Below are 21,514 nucleotides of genomic sequence, written 5' to 3'. Positions count from 1 at the left end.
AGGGAGCGAGGGGACGTCGGGGCGGGGGTGGGGACGCGGGTGGAGGAAGGAACGCCGAGGAGGGAGGTGGGTTGACTCCGGGCGGGGCTGGGGACGACGGGGTCTGGCTGGGGGCGGCTGAGCGGCCGTCAGAGGCGTTCGCGGTCGCCGCTCGCCGGGTGCCCTGCCTCCTGTGAAGCGGCGACGTTGTCGTCGGGAGGCGGCAGGAACCCGGCGTAGCGGCCGAGAGCGGATGGCGGCGCGGGGGACGCGGGGGCGCGGGGCTCGGGGCTCGGGGCTGCTCCTTTCTCCTCTCCTCTCAGGGGACAAGCGCGGGGGTGCGGAGGGCGACGCCCACGGCCAGGAAGCACCTTGCCAAAAAGACTTGGAAAATGCCACATTTCTTTTTATTTTTGAGACAGAGTCTCGCTCTGTTGCCCAGGCTGGAGTGCAGTGGCGCAATCTCGGCTCACTGCAACCTCCGCCTCCCGGGCTCAAGCGATTCTCCTGCCTCAGCCTCCCTAGCCTCCCGAGTAGCTGGGATTACTGACGCCCGCCACCACGCCTGGCTAATTTTTTTTGTATTTTTAGTAGAGACAGGGTTTCTCCATGTTGGCCAGGCTGATATTGAACTACTGACCTCAGGTGATCCGCCCGCCTAGGCCTCCCAAAGTGCTGGAATTACAGGCTTGAGACACTTAGCCTGGCTTTTTTTTTTTTTTAGACAGGGTCTTGCTGTGTTGCCCAGGCTGGAGTGCAGTGGCGCGATCTCGGCTCACTGCAACCTCCGCTTCCCGGTTTCAAGCCATTCTCCTGCCTTAGCCTCCCAAGTAGCTGGGATTACAAACGCGCACCACTACATCCGGCTAATTTTTGTATTTTTACTAGAAACGGGGTTTCACCATGCTGGCCAGGCTGGTCTCGAACTTCTGACCTCAAGTGACCTGCCCTCCTTGGCCTCCCAGAGTGCTGGGATTACGGGCTAAGCCACCGCGACTGGCCTGTGCATGGTTTTAAACGGCTCATTGTCCACTTAAGACTCCGGGCTCTTGTGGGAGTCTTGTGGGAGTCAAGTCCCTGATTTGAACAGTAGTTTCTTCTTCCTATTAAATAAGAAAAATAAAACAGTACGTGAGTGAATGCTTTTTTTTTTGGATGGAGTCTTGCTCTGTCGCCCAGGATGGAGTGCAGTGGTGTGATCTGGCCTCATTGCAACATCTGCCTCCCAGGCTCAAGCGATCCTCTTGCCTCAGGCCCCCACTTAGCTGGGATTACAGGTGTGTGCCACCATCCATGGCTAATTTTTGTATTTTCAGTAGAGACGGGATTTCACCATGTTGGCCAGGTGGTCTGGAATTCCTAGGCTCAAGTGATCCTCCTGCCTGGGCCTCCCAAAGTGCTGGGATTACAGGTGTGAGGTACTGCGCCTGGCCAATAAGTGAGTGAATAAATTTTTCAGTAAAAAGGCTAGTAAATAGGCCGAGCGTGGTGGCTTATGTCTGTAGTTCCAGCACATTGGAGGGACCGGGAGGGAGGATTGCTTGAATCCAGGAGGTCGAGGCTGCAGTGAGCCATGATTGCACCACTACATTCCAGTCTGGGACAGAGCGAGACCCTGTCTCAAAACAAAACAAAAAACCTTATTAAATAAGAAAGATAAACTCTCCTGGTCTGTTGAAGAACATGAAGCATCAATCTTAATTCAATAAATACAACACTGTGGGGAAAAGCAAGAGAGATCAGATTGTTACTGTGTCTGTGTAGAAAGAAGTAGACATAGGAGACTCCATTTTGTTCTGTACTAAGAAAAATTCTTCTGCCTTGAGATTCTGTTAATCTATGACCTTACCCCCAACCCCATGCTCTCTGGAACATATGCTGTGTCAAACTCAGGGTTAAATGGATTAAGGGCGGTGCAAGATGTGCTTTGTTAAACAGATGCTTGAAGGCAGCACGCTCCTTAAGAGTCATCACCACTCCCTAATCTCAAGTACCCAGGGACACAAACACTGCGGAAGGCCGCAGGGACCTCTGCCTAGGAAAGCCAGGTATTGTCCAAGGTTTCTCCCCATGTGATAGTCTGAAATATGGCCTCGTGGGAAGGGAAAGACCTGACCGTCCCCCAGCCCGACACCCGTAAAGGGTCTGTGCTGAGGAGGATTAGTGTAAGAGGAAGGCATGCCTCTTGCAGTTGAGACAAGAGGAAGGCATCTGTCTCCTGCCCGTCCCTGGGCAATGGAATATCTCGGTATAAAACCCAATGGTACGTTCCATCTACTGCGATAGGGAAAAACCGCCTTAGGGCTGGAGGTGGGACATGTGGGCAGCAATAATGCTTTGTAAAGCATTGAGATGTTTATGTGTATGCATATCTAAAAGCACAGCACTTGATTCTTTACTTTGTCTATGATGCAAAGACCTTTGTTCACGTGTTTGTCTGCTGACCCTCTCCCCACTATTGTCTTGTGACCCTGACACATCCCCCTCTTCGAGAAACACCCACGAATGATCAATAAATACTAAGGGAACTCAGAGGCTGGCGGGATCCTCCATATGCTGAACGCTGGTCCCCTGGGCCCCCTTATTTCTTTCTCTATACTTTGTCTCTGTGTCTTTTTCTTTTCCAAGTCTCTCGTTCCACCTAACGAGAAACACCCGCAGGTGTGGAGGGGCAACCCACCCCTTCACAACACCCACAGGGCTTTATGCCTTTTAGAAAAGAAAAGATCTGGCTGGTGCAGTGGCTCACACCTGTAATCCCAGCACTTTGGGAGGCCTAGGCGGGTGGATCACCTGAGGTCAGAAGTTGAAGACCAGCCTGGCCAACATAGTGAAACCCCATCTCTACTAAAAATACAAAAAAATTAGCCTGGCGTTGTGGCGGTGCCTGTAATCCCAGCTACTCAGGAGGCTGAGGCGGGAGAATCGCTTGAATCCGGGAGACGGAGATTGCAGTGAGCTGAGATTGCGCCATTGCACTCCAGCATGGGCAACATGAGCGAAACTCCATCTCAAAAAAAAAAAAAAGAAGAAGAAGAAGAAGAAGAAAGAAAGGAAAAGAAAGATCTGGCCAGGCCAGGTGGCTCACGCCTATAATCCCAGCAGTTTGGGAACGAGACCCTGTCTAAAAATAAAACTTTTTTTTAAATTTTGTATTTGTTTTTGAATCAGGGTCTTTGTTGCTCAGGCTGGAGTACAGTGATGTGATCACAGCTCACTGCAGTTTGAACGCCTAGGCTCAAGTGATTCTTCCACCTCAGCCTCCTGAGTAGCTAGGATTACAGGTGCACAGCACCACACCCATCATTAATTAAAAGTTAAGTTTTAACTTTTTTGTAGAGACAGAGTCTCACTATTTTGCCCAGGCTGGTCGTGAACTCTTGGCCTCAAGTAATCCTTCTGCCTCAGCCTCCCAAAGTGCTGGGATTACAGGCATGAGCCACTGCACCCAGCCTCCACTGTGTTTGGACACCTGCTCAGATCTGTGGCTGCACCTGTGATGTCCTGGCCCCCTATTTTCCTAGGATATGGAACCAAGCACTGTCTTGTGTTCTATGACAGAGGTAAGACATTAAACTACAGTATAGTGTTGTGATCAAATGAAGAGATTAGATCAAGTGACTTATGCAGATGTGGCTAAAGGGTCCCTTTAAAGACTAGGACTCTGGCTGGGCACGGTGGCTCACACCTATAATCCCAGCACTTTGGGAGGCTGAGGCAGGCAGGTCGCTTGAGGTCAGGAGTTCAAGACCAGCCTGGCCAACATGTGAAACCCTGTCTCTATAAAGCAAACAAATAAATAAATAAATAATAAAGACTAGGACCCTACTTACCAGGGCAAGGACTAGGAGTGAGGCAAGCATGCAGTTGTGCAGGGTGGAAACCCATCTTATGTAAAATTTTGATACTTTGTTCATCAGAGATTTTTGCACTAATTTTTACTTTTGGAAATATTAAATATTTTAAATGTCTTGATTGCTGAGTGTTTTGACAGCTCTTTGAATTATGCACCTGAGTTACATAGCGCCTCACCCTCCTCCCAGCTCTGCTGTTGCCCAGAAATTGTAAAGAATTGCTTCCTTATTTTAGAGTTTGTATATGCAAACACTAAACCTTATTTTTTTTATTTTTTTTATTTTTTTGAGACGGAGTCTCGCTCTGTCGCCCAGGCTGGAGTGCAGTGGCGTGATCTCGGCTCACTGCAAGCTCTGCCTCCCGGGTTCATGCCATTCCCCTGCCTCAGCCTCCCAAGTAGCTGGGACTACAGGTGCTCACCACCGAGCCTGGCTAATTTTTTATATTTTTAGTAGAGACGGGGTTTCACCGTGGTCTTGATCTCCTGACCTTGTGATCCGCCTGCCTTGGCCTCCCAAAGCGCTGGGATTACAGGCATGAGCCACCACGCCCAGCTAAACCTTATTTAACAAAACAAACAAACAAAAAAAACTTCTGTAGAATATAGAAAATTGACAAATATAAACTAGGACAATTACCAACATTGGCAAGAATATGTGGAAATAAATATTGTCATGCAAGATGGGAAAAGCATGTATAAATTGGAACTTGCTTTTTGGATTATAATATGACAAATGTTTTTTAGATGCTTTTGTCTAGACATTTCTATTTCTAGAGAATATGTACTAAAGAAACAAGGATAAATGCAAAGATATGCCTTCAAGATTGTTTTCATACAAATTATGTTTATAATCATGATGCCTCAGAGCATCTTGACTGTCCCGTTGTACAAATGCAACCTAGATTTCCAGGGCATGAGGCCGGGAAGCTGACCCTGGTGAGAGCTGGCCCCTATGCATGAACATACAAGGCTCCTGGAGTAAAGAGGTATGACAGTGAGGACTCAGAGTGACTGTTGTGGAGGAGGTGCAAGGATGCAGGGGTTACGCCACAAGCACATCATGAGTGGGGCTGCCTCATCACTGAGAAAAACACGCACAGCTTGGTTTCCTGGTCTCTGCTTAGTTTAGTATCATCTCACACCTAGGTGACTGGTGGGTGTTTTTGTGTTTGTTTTTGAGACAGAGTCTCACTATGTTGCTCAGGCTGGAGTGAAGTAGCACCTTCGTGGCTCCCTGAAGCCTTGAAATCCTAGGCTCCAAGGGATCTTCCTGCCTCAGCTTTCCAAGTAGCTGGGACCATGGCCACCATCCCCAGCTAATTTTTTTTTTCTTTTTTTTTGAGACAGAGTCTCACTCTGTCGCCCAGGCTGGAGTGCAGTGGTGGGATCTCAACTCACTGCAAACTCCACCTCCCGAGTAGCTGGGATTACAGGTGTGCGCAACCACGCCCGGCTAATTTTTGTATTTTTAGTAGGGATAGGGTTTCACCATGATGGTCAGGCTGGTCTCAAACTCCTGACCTCGTGATCTGCCCTCCTCGGCCTCCCAAAGTGCTGGGATTATAGGTGTGAGCCACCATGCCCGTCCGCCTGGCTAATTTTTTAATTTTTTTTGTAGAAACAGGGTCTTGCCATGATGCCAGGCTGGTTTTGAACTCCTGGGCTCAAGCAATCCTCCCCCCTTGGCCTCCCAAAGTGCTGGAATTGCAGGTATGGGCCACCGTACCTGGCCCAGGTGTATCTGTTAGTCAAGACAAAGTCTTTACTTTTTTTTTTTTTTTTTTTTTTTTGAAACAGAGTCTTGCTCTGTTGCAGGGCTGGAGTGCAGTGGCACGCTCATGGCTCACTGCAACCTCTGCCTCCCGGGCTCAAGGGATCCTCCTGCCTCAGCTTCCCAAGTAGCTGGGACTACAGGTGTGTGCCACCACACCCAGCTAATTTTTATATTTTTAGTAGAGACGGGGTTTTACCATGTCGCCCAGGCTGGTCTCAAATTCCTGGACTGAAGTGATCTGCCCACCTCGGCCTCCCAAAGTGCTGGGATTACAGGTGTAAGCCACTGTGCACAGCCTTGGCTCCTGTTTTCTAAGGGGCTGAAAATGTTCCAGCTCCCCAAAGCCCATGGAAGATGTCATTTATCTTTCAGATTTACACATTCCTGATCTGACAAATTCCAACCAGAACTTGAAAACTGAACCCTGAAGGGAAAAAGCACACTGCCCTGTGGAGTGGGTTATCTCTACCACCACACCAAAGGTTTGGGGGACAGACTTGCTCTTGCAGGCTGGCTTTTTGGGAAGTATCTGCTGACACAGTGATTTTGGGAGTAACACTTATGAAAGGAAATGGGAGTTGGCCGGGTTGGCAGGGACAGCCATCAGGCCAGGATGCATGTGTACAAACTATCTCTAGATGCCTGTATTCTCTGCCTGTCCATGGGGAGCTCTGTTAGGGGAATCCCATGTCCCATGGAAATGGCTTGCCCTGTACCACCACCTTGCTCAGTCACCGGCCAGGGCCACTCCTGTGGGATGGTGACATTGGCTGGAAAGCTGAGGTAGGCAAAGGCCAGCTGCAGGCTGTCCACTAACTGCCCTTGTATGGCTGGACAGCAAGTTCTCCCTTGGAGGAGGACCTGAGGACCACATCTGGGATTTGCCACAGCATGCAACATACATTACATTTGCAGATTTTTCCCCTTTGTTTTTTACCCATCTCTGATGTCCTACTTCAAGCACCAATCCCAACTATGAGTGCCCAACTGATAGATGACTCCAGATTCTTAGGAGCGAAGTCTCTGGATGATCTCTAGCTCCCCTGCTCCCCGCTAACAGGGAATTTAGCCCAAAGGAAGGAAAGGAACTCCTGTTTCCCATTGTGACAGAAAATCTTTCTTCTAAGTCCCAACACCAGCTAGCTATGCCACTCTTCAGGACGAAAGATCCCATTAAAACTGGTGGCATGCCTTCAGTTTCCATCAGAAATCCTCACTGGGAGTCAGTGTGGGCTTCATGCGGATCCCCAGGCAGAGGGAGCCTCCACCAGGCTGCAGCCTCCTGACAAAAAAAGGCCAGTCTGCGGTGGCTCACACCTGTAATTCCAGCACTTTGGGAGGCTGAGGCAGGCGGATCACGAGGTCAACAGATTGAGACCATCCTGGCCAACATGGTGAAACCCCGTCTCTACTAAAAATAGAAAAATTAGCTGGGCATGGTGGCATGCGCCTGTAGTCCCAGCTACACGGAAGGCTGAGGCAGGAGAATTGCTTGAACCTGGGAGGTGGAGGTTGCAGTGAGCCGAGATCATGCCACTGCACTCCAGCCTTGGGACAGAGTGAGACTCTGCCTCAAAACAAAACAAAACAAAACCCCAATCTGAATGCCATGTTATGGAGATGGAGGAAGATCAAAGTGGAGTCTAGCTGCTACTTGGGGGTAAAAATGCAGATTCGGGGAGTTTGTGAACGTTGGGCATTTAGATTTTCATGATGATTTTGTTTGATGCCAGGTTTTCATTCATTTCATATGATGTGCCTCAAGGCCCTCAAATAGGAAAGAAACCCTCTCTTAAAATGGGAAAATCCAAAAAGATTACAGGTGGAAACAATTGCCTTGTTTTTTCTCTCTGCCTGTCCCCCTTTTAAGGCTTCTGTGACCTATTAGGCTTTAGTTTTTCCGAAGATGTGGTTCAGTTCAAACCCATGTAAATGTGGCTAAACAGTCAGGGCCTAAAGTCTTTCAATGGTCTGTCTGATTAGAAGAGTGCCATGTATGTTCAATGGTCTGAAGACACTAGAGTGATTTGGATGCCCGTTGCATTGGAGAAATGGAATGTTGGAAGTGGAAAGTGCTATGTCTCTTGGGGTAACAGCTTGTGAGTGCAACTAGCAAGGGATGAGGATCCTATCCAGCCAGTCCCTATTTGACAATAAATATGACTTTTTCCATTTATCTTTGCCCCCATGACAATTTTGGCTGACCTTGTCTTTGGAGATGTTTTTCAGCCTAGAGAGCTGGACTCAGTACTTTATTAAACCCAAAGGCCACGCTTCCTCAATGCTCACAAAATGCAGCTGATGATGAGTGTGGCTTATTAGTGAGGGCTATGTGCAGAGAGAGAGGCCCAGTGGCAGACAGAGCTCTGTAATTCTGTCAACATTAATGAATATGAGGCTGTCTTTTTTGGACCACCACAGCTGTCTTCCAACCTGATATATGATATTAATTGTAAAAGAGGGCTTTGTCCTAATTGGGATTTTTGTTGTTGTTTGTTTTGTTTTGTTTTTTGAGATAGAGTCTCGCTCTGTCACCCAAGCTGGAGTGCAGTGGTGTGATCTCGGCTCACTGCAACCTCCACCTCCCAGGTTCAAGCTATTCTCATGCCTCAGCCTTCCCAGTTGCTGGAATTACAGGCATGCACCACCACGCCCAGCTAATTTTTGTATTTTTAGTAGAGACGGGGTTTTGCCATGTTGGCCAGGCTGGTCTTGAACTCCTGACCTCAAGTGATCCACCTGCCTTGGCCTCCCAAATTGTTGGGATTACAGGTGTGAGCCACCACAACTGACCTGTTCTAATTGTTCATCGAATTTACTTTTATGGGTTTAAAATGTCTTCATGGGCCTGGCAGGGTGGCTCACACCTGTAATCTCAGCACTTTGGGAGGCCAAGGCAGGTGGATCACTTGAGGTCAGGAGTTTGAGACCAGCCTGGCCAACATGGTGAGACCCTGTCTCTACTAAAAATACAAAAATTGGCTTGGCACAGTGGCACGTGCCTGTAATCCCAGCTACTCGAGAGGCTGAGGGAGGAGAATAGCTTGAACCCAGGAGATGGAGGCTGCAGTGAGCAGAAACTGTGCCACTGCACTCCAGCCTGGGCAACAGAATGAGACTCTATCTCTAAATAAATAAATAAAAATTTTAAAATGTCTTCAGCAATACAAATAAGGAAGATCTAAGGTATGGAGATCCATTCTACCAAGAAAGAGGTAGCAACTATGCCAAAGGGCCAGATGTCAGGACAGGGCCTCAAGTCCTTGCTACCTACTAGCTGTGTGATTTTGGATGGGTCACCCAACTTTTCTTTGCCAGTTTCCTCAACTCTAAAATGTGTGGAGTATAACCTATCTCAAAGGGTTATTGTAAGGATTAAGGGAAGTAATGTATGGAAATGGATTCCAGAGAGAGCAATTTTTGAATTCCTGATATTTAGTGTGCCTAGTGTATCTAGGCTTTCACAGATATCTTGGTTTGTTTTCTGTTGCTATAACAGAATACCTGGGGAGGCTGGGTAATTTATAAAGGATAAGTTTATTTAGCTTACGGTTTTGGGAGCTGAGAAGTCCAACAGCATGGTGTCGGCATCTGGTGAAGGCCTTCTTGCTATGTCATAACATTGCAGAGGGCGTCACATGGCGAGAGGGCAAAAATGTGCATGTTATCTCAGGTCTTTCTTCCTCTTGTTATAAAGCCACCAGTCCCATAATAGGACTCTGCCGTGATGACGTTATCTAATCCTAATTACCTCCTAAAGGCTTCACCTCCAATAAACATATGAATTTGGGGATTTAGTTTCCAACACATGAAATTTGGAGGACACATTCAAACAATAGCAACAGATATGTCAGAATTTAGGACTTCATGGGGTACAGAGCTGACAAGTGCTATAGGACTGAGATGTATAATTTAATCTACTTCTAGCTTCTCTGCAAGCATGAGTGGCAACTAAGTTTGCTGTTAATATTTACAGTGGAGTCACATAAACCCAAAGACACCATGGTGTGAGTGGGCCCCTTTTTCTAATTACTTTGTTGTAATGTTGGTTTTCTTTTTCCCTTTCTCATTTCTCCTCTCAAATTTACTCTTTCTCTGATTAGGCCACATGGAGTCCAATCTAATCACTCTGATTGCATGCTCAGAATCCAGATTGTGTGAACTTCTTGTGATGCTTTATGAATGTGTAAATTGGCCACAGAATTGGTGTGAATCTGATGTGAATCACTACAGAATGATTCACAAACCAATTCTGAGTGGTCTGGAAATGCAAGTCTTTGTTACTTTATCTAATATTTTTTCCTGAGGACCTGTTATTTTCCTAGCACTGTATTTTACATGCATTATTTTAATCTTTGCTACAAATCTATTTTTGAATTCTCATTGCACAACTTTACCTTGTTTAATGGCCTTTATTAATTTTCCTCCATTCTTTTTGTTTTCCTTTTAATTGCACTTATTTTAATGCTGAATTTACTCCTGTGCCATAAGTTTTTGTTTCTTCAGTTTCTTCTGGGATATCTTTTTCTTCTGGGCAACCTCCTCTTCTGGTTTAGGAACAATCTGTTCCTTTTCAGTAAGGATCATCTCAGTGTGGCAGAGAGAGCTCACGTATGGGTTAATCCGACCATAAGCCCTGTAGGTCCAGTGGCATATCTTCGGTGCTTTGTTCACTTGGATATGCTCAATGACCAGAGAATCTACATCTAAACCCTTAAGTTCACCATTATTCTCTGCATTTTTTAGCATGTGCAGCAAAAATTTAGCACTCTTTTTGGGCCACCGACCTTGTGTCCAGCCCCACTGTTTGCCAACTTCATTACTGTAACATTAGAATGGTACGCACTGTTTCTGTAAAGTGACATCTTTCAGAGACTTCGTGGCTTTTCGTATATGCACACTCTTGATGGCCTGAACAGTTTCACAAGTGTTTTTTGAGTGGAACACGAGGAACTCTTGGATCACAACTATGAATCGCATACCTTAAAGTGAACACGAATATTGGAACCTCTTGATTTGTGTGATTTTGTGGGGTTCTCGAGGTCAAGTGAATAGTGAACCTTTTTCACAGATTACCTTGGGCCGCTGAGGGAAAGAGGCTCCATTCTTCTTTGTGTGGAATATCTTCCTTTAAAAAGCCTTTTGCTGTCCACTCCCTGCCCACAAGAGATTTTCTGCTTTTGGCTTCAATTCACATTTTGATAATATTGTAAGGACTCTTGCATCTTTATAGAGATTTTTTTTTTTTTTTCCGAGACGGAGTCTCACTGTGTTGCCAAGGCTGGAGTGCAATGGCACGATCTTGGCTCACTGCAACCTCCGCCTCACAGGTTCAAGCAATTCTCCTGCCTTAGCCTTCCGAATAGCTGGGATTACAGGCACCTGCCACCATGCCCGGCTAATTTTTATATTTTTAGTAGAGATGGGGTTTCACCATGTTAGCCAGGCTGGTCTAGAACTCCTGACCTCAGGTGATCCGCCTGCCTTGGCCTCCCAAAGTGCTGGGATTACAGGCATAAGACTCCTTGCCGGCCTGGAGATTTTTTTTTTTTTAAACATGTTTAATCTACTGTTCAGTCCATTGACATCTTCCTTTTCTGAAGAAAAGTGTTCCTTTTTTTTCCTTTTGTAGAGATGGGGTTTTGCCATGTTGCTCAAGCTAGTCTTGAACTGCTGGGCTCAAGCAATCCACCCACCTCCGCCTCCTAAAGTGCTGGGATTACAAGTCTGAGCCACCGTGTCCTGCTGAAAATATTCCTAAGAATAAAATCGTATTGATTACAGGTTCCCCCAAACACTTCAATAAATTCTGGGCCAGGACTTAGGCCCCCATATCCCACAGAACCATTAACCAATCCTGGCGTTCTTTAAAGGAAAGAGAGGTACAATCCACACCTTTTTTTGTGGGGAAAGGTGGCTCCTCTAAGCCCTGTTTTGAGGTTCTGATGTTTCTTGTCATCATGAGCAAAAAGGCAGCCTCTCTGCACCTGTACAAACTATTTTTAGATGCTCCTATTCTAAAACCTAGTTCTTCATTCTCTGTGGTTTTGGTTCTTCTCTGCAGGGAATGACCTTCATTTATTTCTGTTCCTATGCCCCCAATTCAGTTTATTTGATGAATGTTTCCAAAGGTTCAATGGGTTTCAGTCTAAATTTGTCCCGGAGGCTCTAGAGATGTCCAGCTGGACAGTGGGCCCCACTGAGGACATCTGTCCCTGAGCTGGAGGCACGGCTTCCCATGGAGGCACCGCTACGCGGTATCCACACTTCCCACAGCACATCGGCTTCCCGAGGCCGCCACCCAACCCTGGTTACCTAGACCCAAACAGACCTGGGCGCGAGGCAGGGAGGCCGCAGGAGAGTTAGAAGGGCGAGAAGCCTGGAATGCAGTCAGAGGCTGGGCCTGGGAGACCTAGCCCAGGGGTGCAGCCCCAGCCCTGGGCTGACATGCAGACAAGGCCTGGGACTTAGGGGACCCAAGACAGGTGAGCGTGGCCTCCTCAGCGGAGTCAGGGTTCCGGGTTACCTAGAGAGGAGGCCGGGCAGGAGCAGCAGGAGCAGCAGGAGCAGCAGGAGCAGCACACACTCTCTCTGCCCAGACTCTGGCCAGGGTGGGGCCCCGGAACTCTGGCTTTTTCCCTGGCCGGAGCCCTCCCGGCCAATCCCAGCTGAGGCTGCGTGTGCGTCACAATGGGGCGCCTGTGGCGTCACGCTGGCCCGCCCCACCCCGCGTGCTCGTCTGGAACCGCCCGTCCTACTTGCTGCCCCATCGCGAGAGTCCTTCCTCTCCCGCTCGGTCCACCACCTGCCCCCATGCTCGATCCTCTGTGGAACCAGGAGCTGTCCCACACCTTATAGAGGCATACCTGGGATGAGGGACAATGACTTGCCCAGGATCACTTCGCCAAGTGGAAAGGAGGAAAAGTCCCACACCCGTGGCGCTGTCTCCCGGGGGTGCTGCGTCCAAGAGGCCCACCCGCAGGGATGAGCCTGAGTGCGCGAATCCAAGCACGAGAAGGGAGCTGGGAATCTTCCGGTGGCTGGGGACCCCTGCTCCTTCTAGAGCCTCTGCCTCTAGGTCTTTAATAAAGTATATACAATGTCAGTATCAAGTGCCTTTAAAAGCAGATTTTCTTAAAAAAAAAGTAGCTATATGTTATCATGAGATGTGATTCATATACCATACAAAAATAGCTAACGTTATATTGAGATAGAACTCACATGCCATAAAATTCAGTGGCTTTTAATATAGTCACAGTTATGCAGCCATCACCAAAATCAATTGCAGAATATTTTTATCATCCCAAAAAGAAATCTTAACCGTCACCTCCCAATTCCCATGAATTAGTCAGAATTATCCAGATAAAGGAAACCAACAACACAAATATGCATTTGAATTGGCTCTTGCAAGTCCTAAGATCTCCAGGGTCAGTCAGCAAGCTGGAGACCAGGAAGAACTGATGGTTTTGTTCTAGTCTAAGTCCAAAGGCCTGAAAGCTAGGAGAGCCACTGGTGTAATTTCCATCTGAAGGCCAGTAGGCTCAAGACCCAGGAAGAAGCAATGTTACTCAAGGGAGGGTGGGGTTTTTTGTTCTAATCAGGCCCACCCACATTTGCAGTTGGCTTTACTCAGTCTACTGATTTAAATGCTAATCTCATCCAAAAGCACCCTCACAGACACACCTGGAATAATGTTTGACCAAATATCTGGGCACTCTGTTCCCCAGTCAGGGTGACAAATAAAATTAACCATCGCATCTGCCAGTTTCTACAGCCCAAGGCAACCACTAGTCTACTTTCTATCTTTATGGAATTGCCTGTTTTGAGTATTTCATGTAAATAGAATCATACAGTACGTGGCCTCTCGGCTCACTGCAACCTTCGCCTCCCGGGTTCAAGCGATTCTGCCTCAGCCTTCCAAGTAGCTGGGATTACAGGCATGTGCCACCACGCCCAGCTAATTTTGTATTTTTAGTAGAGACAGGGTTTCACCATGTTGGTCAGGCTGGTCACAAACTCCTGACCTCAGGTGATCCACCGCCTCAGGCTCCCAAAGTGCTGGGATTACAGGTGTGAGCCACCACGCCTGGCCACATTTTATCTTTCCATTCATCAGTTGGTGAATTTTAGGTTCTACTTTTTGGCTTTTTTTTTTTTTTTGAAGGAGTCTCGCTCTGTCACCCAGGCTAGAGTGCAGTGGCACGATCTCAGCTCACTGCAACCTCTGCCTCCTGGTTCAAGCAATTCTGGTGCCTTAGCCTCCCGAGTAGCTGGGAGGCGCCCACTACCATGCCTGGCTAATTTTTGTATTTTTAGTGGAGACAGAGTTTCGCCAGCTTGGCCAGGCTGGTTTCAAACTCCTGACCTCAAGTGATCCCCCACCTCGGCCTCCCAAAGTGCTGGGATTACAGGCGTGAGCCACCGCGCCTGACCTTTGCTTTGTTTTTTGTTTTGTTTTGTTTTTTTGAGACTGAGTCTTGCTCTTTTGCCAGGCTGGAGTGCAGTGGCACGATCTCCACTCACTGCAACCTCTGCCTCCCGGGTTCAAGTAATTCTCCCGCGTCAGCCTCCCGAGTAGCTGGGACTACTGGCGTGCACTACTACACCCAGCTAATTTTTGTGTTTTTAGTAGAGATGCGGTTTCACCGCATTAGCCAGGATGGTCTCGATCTCCTGACCTCGTGATCTGCCCACTTCGGCCTCCCAAAGTGCTGGGATTACAGGCGTGAGCCACTGCGCCCGGCTATGCAGGAGCTTTTCAAAGTCTTTATTTCTCCATGTTTCTCTTTCCCCAGCCTCTTCCCTCCTAGGTGCTCTGGTGTGTCTGCTTCTGGCCCCATCTGTTTTCCCTTGCTCCAGGTGGCTACAGCTGGCATATGCCTTTAAATCCTTTCGACAAACACTGCTGGGAAGGTGGCTCCAATGCTGAAAGTTCTGAGGGCAATGAAACAAAGGCAAGCCTCTGAGTCAGTCCCTCTGGTTGCTGCCAGACTGGTCGAAAAATACAACCACAGCTTTTTGAGAACAAGGACCTTATTGGCCTCTCTGGCACAAGCAAGCTGCCCCAGGAATGTGGGCCACCATCTCCATAGCTGCTTTCTGAACTGGGGATTGAGAGGTGATTGGGGGTTACATTGAAATGACACAATATCTCTTACCAAAATTTAGCTGCTTCTTTCTTCATTAACCAGACCCTCGGTGGTTGTTTTTTATTATCCCAAAATTCAGGAAAAGTAAATGCTGACATTTTTTTGCCAGTTTAATTGTTGCTTTAGTGGAGGGATGGGTTTTAGAGTTCTCTAGTCCACCATTTTCAGTGACATCATTTCTCTAACATTCTTAAAAGCCCTCCTAGTCACACCCATACATCATTTTGAGGTATCAGTGAAGGGTCTTATAGCTTATAATGGACAGAAATTTATTAGCTCACCGTTCTGGAGGGCTCCAGGTTCTGGCAAGGGCCTACTTGCTGTGTCGTCCCGTAGTGGAAGGGCAAAGAAAGAGTGAGAAACAGAGAGAGAGTGAGTGCAAGAGGGAGCTGAACTGGTCCTTTTATAAGGAACCCGCTCCCACAGTAATGAATCTTTTCCTCTAAGAATGGCATTAATCCATTCATGAGGGCGGAGCCCCCGTGACCCAAACACCTCCCATTAGGCCCTGCCTCCCAACATTGCTGCATTGGGGATCAAGTTTCTAACACATGAACTTTGAGTGTTGGACACATTCAAACCATACCATCAGGTTTTAAACTATCATTTTATAGACCTAATAAATTTTCTTGAGTGCTATGTTCACTGACAATCAGAATTCTTCCCTACTTGTCTCTTTTTTCATTGAGGGTGGGAGGACTAAGTAATAAAAACACCTCCCTTCCTCTATTCAAGTCCATATTTCCTGCCACTATTTCTGATACTATTCTGGTTTTCCAACAGTGGATCCTGTGGGTGGAAGGATAATGTTTTTCTTATAAGGACACCAGTTATATTGGGTTAAAGCCCACCGATATAATGGCCCTTGTTCCAAATACAGTCACATTCTGAGGTGCTGGGGATTAGGACGTCAATATATGAATTGAGAGGCGGGGGACACAATTCAGCCCGTAACATACAGGAAGAGGGTTTTGTGCTGCTGGATACCACTGTTGAGGCTGGAACGCAGATCCATCTACTGTAACTCATGTGCTTCTTTACTTTTTCATTACCTTTTCAGCATCTGAAATTCTACTTTGAATCATTCATTCCTTTTTGTTTGGTTCTTATCTCTTGTATAAAGGGATCCCCTATGAGCTGAGCACTCTTCTGTAAGAGTTAGCTTAAACTGGCCAGGTGTGGTGGCTCACGCCTGTAATCCCAACACTTTGGGAGGCTGAGGCAGGCGGATCACCTGAGGTCAGGAGTTCAAGACCAGCCTCAACATGGAGAAACCCCGTCTCTACTAAAAATACAAAATTAGCCAGGCGTGGTGGTACGTGCCTGTAATCCCAGCTACTCAGGAGGCTGAGGCAGGAGAATCGCTTGAACCTGGGAGGTGGAGGTTGTGGTGAGCCGAGATTGCACCATTGCACTCCAGCCTGGGCAACAAGAGAGAAACTCTGTCTCAAAAAAAAAAAAAAAGAGTATAGCTTAAACAACAAAAATATTCTGCCCACATGGATAATTACTAAGTGTGACCTCAGCCACTGTGGGGATAACAGGAAACTCACTTTACACCATGTCCTAGCATCGGCCTGTGACATAAGCCTAATTATGGCTGGGTCCTCAAGGACACTGCCTCGACAGAACACGCTAACATGAAATTTACATGCTGAAACCTTTACATATTCAAACCTTCCAACTAGCTCTGTGTTTCCACTCTTCGATATGAGAAGAAAACCAAGGACTATGACACATCCCAAGGAAGTGTCCATAAAAGAAGGAGATCAGCAACCTTTGCTGGGTCTCAGAAAGGTAACTCACGCCAAACTCTGTGAGGAAGATGGAGTGGCAGAGAAGGTTGCACATGTGTGGCGGGGAGTGGGATGGAGGAAAGAGCAAAATACAGCGTCCTGTTTTGAAATACGGAGCTATGAGACCGGGCGCAGTGGCTCATGCCTGTAATCCTAGCACTTTGGGAGGCCAAGACGGGCGGATCACGAGGTCAGGAGATCGAGACCATCCTGGCCAACATGGTGAAACCCCGTCTCTACTAAAAATACAAAAAATTAGCCGGGTGTGGTGGCGGGCGCCTGCAGTCCCATCTACTCCTGCCTGTAATCCCTGATACTTGGGGGGCTGAGGCAGGAGAATGGCGTCAACCCGGGAGGCGGAGCTTGCAGTGAGCCGAGATCGCACTACTGCACTCTAGCCTGGGCGACAGAGCGAGACTCTGTCTCAAAAAAAAAAAAGAAAGAAAGAAATATGGAGCTATGTACCAAAAGAATCTGCAAGGAAGGCCGAGTGTGGTGGCTCACACCTGTAATCCTAGCACTTTGGGAAGCCGAGGCGGGTGGATCACGAGATCAGGAGTTTGAGACCAGCCTGACCAACATGGTGTAGTGGCGCAATCTTGGCTCACTGCAGCCTCCACCTCCTGAGTTCAAGCAATTCTCCTGCCTCAGCCCCATAAGTATCAGGGATTACAGGCAGGCATCACCACCCCCGGCTAATTTTTGTATTTTTAGTAGAGACGGGGTTTCACCATGTTTGTCAGGCTGTTCTCTAACTCCTGACTTTAGGTGATCCACCCACCTTGGCCTTCCAAAGTGCTGGGACTACAGGCATGAGCCACCACGCCCGGCCGACATTTTTTTCTTTATAAATTATCCAGTCTCAGGTCTTCATTTATAGCAACACAGGCCAAGACAGCCCCTATTCAGAAGTGTTTCCCATTGTTCTTCCCCAGCTTCATTTGAATCTCAGGGGAGTGGAAGTGCAGACATGGGTGCAGACAAAACACACACGAACAGAGAGGGAAAAGCACCAAGAGTTTGGGAGATGGAAGACGATTCAGTGCTGTTCTTGCCAGTGACTTTCCCATGTGGCAGGGCGTTCAGCTCCCTGCTGTGCTTTCGTCTCTTGTCATACTTATTTGGTGGCTTCGATCCATCCATTCTAAGATTTGTTCTCCCTGTGCCATTTGCTGTCCAGTCATCATTTGTGCTGCTCGCCTGACCCCGGGCTCATTTTTCTCCGTCTCTTACTCGGGTGGAGTATTTGGCTAGACCCTGTTCCATGTTGAGGCGTGGAGGATTCAGGAGGGGAGCATTTGGGCTAAGAGCCTGCAGCACACCAAGAGCTGTGGGGCTTTCCCTTCAAGCATCCGGAAAGGAAGTGCTGGGATTAGGCTGGAGCCCATCAGGCCCAGAGGCCCAGAGGCCAGACACAGGAGGGGAGGCATCATTGCCCAGTGTATCAGTCACACCTGCCGTCCCCAACCCTCACCCAGCAGGGGTTTGGTGCTGCTCACTCTTGTTAACACCCACATTAGTAGCCTGTGCCTGTGCCACTGATTCATGCTGGCAGGGGGAGGGGCAGGCAAGGCTGTCCCACGGCATGGCTGAGCAGAGCCCAGAGCAGAACAGAACTCTCTCCCTCTTTCTCTCTCTCTCTGTTTCTCTCTCTATATATATATATTTTGAGACGGAGTCTCACTCTGTCGCCCAGGCTGGAGTGCAGTGGCGCGATCTCTGCTCACTGCAAGCTCCGCCACCCGGGTTCACGCCATTCTCCTGCCTCAGCCTCCTGAGTAGCTGGGACTACAGGCGCCCGCCACCACGCCCGGCTAATTTTTTTGTATTTTTAGTAGAGACGGGGTTTCACCCTGTTAGCCAGGATGGTCTCGATCTCCTGACCTCGTGTTCCGCCCACCTCGGCCTCCCAAAGTGCTGGGATTACAGGCATGAGCCACTGCGCCCGGCCAGAACTCTATATATGTTTTTTAGAGATGTGGTCTTGCTATCTATATCGTCCAGGCTGGAATGCAGTGGCTACTCACAGGCATGATCACAGATCGCAGCTCACTGAAGCCTTGAACTCCTGGGCTCAAGTGATCCTCCTGCCTCAGCCTCCTGAGTAGCTGGGACTACAGCACTTACCACCATGCCCGGCTCTAATATAATAAATGTTGGCGGCAGCTCTGACAAGTGCTGGAGCGGCTCCTGGCCCCACCCTCCCAGAATACGAGGGCGATTCCGTGGCCTTTTCCTTGCTCTAAGCCTCAGCCTTCGGTCTACCTGACCACCATTCCTGCTCCCAGAAGCCATGTTCTAAGCTCTCCTCTGGTGAGGTGCCTCCCAGTCTCAAGCAGCTTCCAAGTCCTTATTGACTCTGGTCCAAGTCTCAAACACATTCATAGCCCTGGGTTTGCTGGCTGGGGTTTCATGGCACTGCCTGGCCTCTCCCTCCCAGTCTGGCTTCTCTTTTCCTGCGGCCCACCACTCTCCCTGCATCTGTCACACTCGTCTCCATACACCCCTGCTGAGCCCCCTTCTCTCCTGGCCCACCAGTTAGAATGGAAGTTCTACTGTCCTCCAACTTTTGAATTCCAACCTGGCCTTTACTCAAGCCCACGCCGGGGAGCTTTTCCTGACTAGGAACTCCTTGAGCCTAGCCTTATACCGAGAATTCCCTGCAACCTCCACAAACTAAGTGCTGATGTAATATGAAAGTTGTGCAGTTGTCATCCCACGGACTGTTTGTAGCTCATTGCAGGACCAGGCCCTGCTCAGCCCGAGGAGCAGTGTTGAATGGTGGGAAAATGGGTCAAGGTTTAGGACTCTGGTTTGGCTCCTCCCACTACCTACCATGTGTTCTTGGACAAATCTCTTCTTCTCTCTTGGTCGTGGTTTCTGCATCTGTAAAGTCGGGGCAGAGAGAACTGATTGAATCAGGTGTTCTTGTCAGCCTGTACGTTATAAGTACTTGGGGAGTTTCAAAAAACAAGATAAAACTGAATATCCCAACTACAACTCCAGACCATTAAAATCATTTCATAATTTTATGAGGGTAGAGCCAGACATAGTTTAAAAAATATTCCCGGCCGAGCGCAGTGGCTCACGCCTGTAATCCTAGCACTTTGGGAGGCAGAGGCAGGTGGATTACCTGAGGTCAGGAGTTCAAGACCAGCCTGGCCAACATGGTGAAACCCCATCTCTAGTAAAAATACAAAAAATTAGCCGGGCATGGTGGCAGGCACCTGTAGTCCCAGCTCCTCGGGAGGCTGAGACACGAGAATTGCTTGAACTGGGGAGGCGGAGGTTGAAGTGAGCCGAGATTGTGCCACTGCACCCCAGCCCGGACAACAGAGTGAGACTCCATCAAAAAAAAAAAAGAAAGAAAGAAAAAGAAAAAATGTTCCCAGGTGATTCCAGTATGCAGCTAGCTTTGTGAACTATGAGAATAGTCTCCAGACCCTTCCAGCTTTCCCGGTCTCCAGATTAACATCTTTGCTGGAGGAGGCCGAGTGACCTAGAGGGCCCTACTTATTCTGAACTCTTGCCGACTGAGCCCTATGTAGATACCAAAACCCCTGCAGCACTTCCGGTAGCAATAGAAGGAGCAGGTTAAAAGCAACAACAGGAACAATGATGAGAGTGATGATGACAGCTGGTTTTTCCAGCTTCTCATGGGTCTCACTTTTCCTCCACTCCCTCTAAAGGGGACACTGCAATTGACCATCCAGATCCCCCTTTGGAAAAGAAACATTTCTTGGCCACACTGCTGGGAATGCTGTTGGCAGACAGCCTTCAGCCGTCAGGCCTCTCCAAACATGCCTCCACCCAACTACACTCTCATTTCCTTCAGCAACACACGTCCAGGATGGGGATAAACATACGGGGTTGGCTGAGGCCTTCGCTGAATGCAGCCAGTTTCTGCCTCTTCCTGATCCTGCTTCGTTCTCTTCTCTTCTGCGGGTGGCGATCACAGGGCACGCCCTAAGAAACCTGCACACTAACCTCCCTCTCAGACACTGCTTCTGGAGAGCCCAACCTGTGACCGCTGGGTCAGGAGAGGTCTGAGGAAGAAGATGCTAAGATGGGATTCTGGCTCTGGATCACCCACTGCCTAGCTGCTGATAAGGACCCTTTTGCTGGGGGTAGATGGAGCGGGTACATGCCCCCGCACAGAGCAGAGGTACTATTGTTCAACCTGTCACTGCTGGCGGATGCAGAGGTGGAAGGGAATGTACCAGCGAATGATGAATGTGGGGGAGTCAGTCATTGTCAGGAGAGTGGGACTGGAGTGGCTGCAGCTAAGCAGAGCCTGATTAATCAACAATCTAAAGCTAAATGAGAAAGTAACAGGGTTTCCTTGGGAGCATGTAAAGTGGCTGAAGGATGGAGAAAGCTGAGGCCCAGGCCCAGGTCTTAATTGCGTGTAACTGTGCCCAAAGAAGGGGAACTCCGGTGGGGCACGGTGGCCAAGCACTTTGGGAGGCCGAGGCGGGAGGATCACCTGAGGTAGAGAGTTTGAGACCAGCCTGACCAACATGGGGAAACACCATCTCTACTAAAAATACAAAAAAATTAGCTGGGCGTGGTGGCGCATGCCTGTAATCCCAGCTACATGGGAGGCTGAGGCAGGAGTATCACTTGAACCTGGAGGCGGAGGTTGCAATGGGCTGAGATCACGCCATTGTACTCTAGCCTGGGCAAAAAGAGCAAAACTCTGTCTCAATAAAAATAAAAATAAAAAAGATAAGAAGAGGAACTCCCCATCTGAACAGGCCTGCCACACCAAGGTCATGAGCTGGTTGGAAAACAATGAGGACCATGAAACATGGATGGGGCTAGATGCACCCTCAAATCCTGAATCACCAGATTTTCCCAAATCCTCCGAGTCTGCCGAACTGGCTCCCCCCTCCCTATTTAGGAAGCATTCCTCTCTCGCTTGTAGGCAGTGCAGAGGCCACTCCCCTGCAAAACCACA

The 21,514-nt window shown here is 48.5% G+C and overlaps 1 pseudogene; it reads right to left on the bottom strand.

The window, feature by feature from the left end:
- Window positions 1–846: 846 nt before the first annotated feature.
- LOC129137598 (large ribosomal subunit protein uL22-like) lies at window positions 847–11,934 on the bottom strand (annotated as a pseudogene).
- Window positions 11,935–21,514: the final 9,580 nt, after the last annotated feature.

The sequence above is a fragment of the Pan troglodytes genome, chromosome 19 (assembly GCF_028858775.2).
Source record: "Pan troglodytes isolate AG18354 chromosome 19, NHGRI_mPanTro3-v2.0_pri, whole genome shotgun sequence".
NCBI classification, from domain to species: Eukaryota; Metazoa; Chordata; class Mammalia; order Primates; family Hominidae; genus Pan; species Pan troglodytes.
This window is presented reverse-complemented; position numbering and strand designations above follow the sequence as displayed.